General features: G+C 41.5%; 1 protein-coding gene across 1 annotated transcript in view; it reads right to left on the bottom strand.

The window, feature by feature from the left end:
• LOC116100882 (acyl-coenzyme A synthetase ACSM2, mitochondrial) overlaps positions 1-1806 on the bottom strand; it is a 44975-nt gene that overhangs the window by 42794 nt on the left and 375 nt on the right. The gene's annotated exons all lie outside the window — the stretch shown is intronic.

Raw genomic sequence — 1806 nt, 5'->3', positions numbered from 1 at the left:
ATCTGTCAAGAAAATTGTCCATTTCATCCAGGTTTTCCAGTTTTTTGAGTATAGGCTTTTGTAGTAGGTTCTCATGGTTTTCTGGATTTCCTCAGAGTCTGTTGTTATGTCCCCTTTATCATTTCTGATCTTGTTAATTAGGAAACTATCTCTGTGCCCTCTAGTTAGTCTGGCTAATGGTTTATCTATTTTGTTGACTTTCTCAAAGAACCAGCTCCTGGTTTGGTTGATTCTTTATATAGTCAAAAGATCATTTTCTATCTGTCTTAGTATTACTATCACTGTGATAAAACACCATGACCAAACACAAGTGGATGAGGAACAGGTTGATTTGGCCCACACTTTCACATTTTAGTGCATCATTGAAGAAAGACAGGAAAGGAACTCAAAAAGGGAAGAGGCTTGATGCAGAGGCCATGGAGGAGTGCTGCTTACTACCTTGTTCTTTTAGAACCCAGGACTGCCAGCTCAGGGATGTCACCAGTTACAATGAGCTGGGTCCTCCCTCACCAGTCACTAATTAAGAAAATGCCCTACAGCTGAATCTTATGGAGGCCTCGTATTTAACTGAGGTTCCCTCCTTTCAGTTAACTCTAGTGTGTATCAAGATGATGTAAGACTAGTCAGCAAACTATCCATAGGAGCATTTTGTGCTTTCTTTTCTATTCTTCCTGCCTCTGCCCTTGAAATTTGTTCTCAGAATGATCCTGATTTAACTCAGTCAGACCATGGAGTCTTCTAAATGGAATGCATTGCTGTTTTCTTGTAGGCCACTACCTCTAAGTCTTCCTAGAACTCTTCCTCCTGCTTTCTTAGTCTAGTCAGTGGCCCTCTTTGCCATTCTGTCTCCATGCTAGATATACTCTGGCCTCAGAAACTTTGTACATATTATTCCCTCTGCCTGAAATCCCTCCCCCTCAACAGTTGGATGGCATCATATCCTATCTAAAACTCATCTGTGGTAGTTAGATTTTATTATTATTTTTTTGACAGAAGCTAAAATAATCTGGGAAGAGAAAACCTCAGTTGAAACAAATGCATTCACCAGATTGGCCTGTGGGCAAATCTGTGGCAGATTTTCTTGATTAATGATTGATGTGGGGGGGGTCCAGCCTACTATATGTGGAGCTGCCACAGGGTGGGTGGTCCCGGGTTGTATATATCACTTATAATATACTACAAATATAAACATATATTATGCATAAATACATAAATAATGTATATACCATGTAACTATACAAATATAAACACATACACACAGACACACACACACACATATATATAGCATTGCATTTCCTGGACAAGCCTTGGGAACTGAGCCAAGCCAGGAGCATTCTTCTGTGGCCTCTGCTTCAGTTTCTGCCTCCAGGTTCTTTCTTTGAGTTCCTGCCCTGACTTCCCTGCATGATGAATTGTAAGCTGTAAGATGAAATGAACCTGCCAGGCATGCCCCTCTTTCATGCTGTGTCAGTCTAGGGACTATGACCTCTCCAGCCATGGGATTTCTGCCAGGTTTACGCTATATGGCATTAATTCCCTTAGGTGGAATGAGCCTCAAATCCAACCAAAAAGCAGTTGGTTATCCTCATAATGGCCATGCCATTATTTTACCAGGGGACATGCCTTGCCTGATTAATGTTGAGTGTAGGATGACTTTTCTCCCCTACATGCTGACTACCTTCAAGCACTATGAAAACTAGCTCAGTAAGGATGAAGCTCCCAGCTCAGTGCTTGATTTCTCTATGACTTATAACCACAATCTCTCTCTCTCTCTCTCTCTCTCTCTCTCTCTCTCTCTCTCTCTCT

Source organism: Mastomys coucha, unplaced genomic scaffold (assembly GCF_008632895.1).
Source record: "Mastomys coucha isolate ucsf_1 unplaced genomic scaffold, UCSF_Mcou_1 pScaffold21, whole genome shotgun sequence".
NCBI classification, from domain to species: Eukaryota; Metazoa; Chordata; class Mammalia; order Rodentia; family Muridae; genus Mastomys; species Mastomys coucha.
This window is presented reverse-complemented; position numbering and strand designations above follow the sequence as displayed.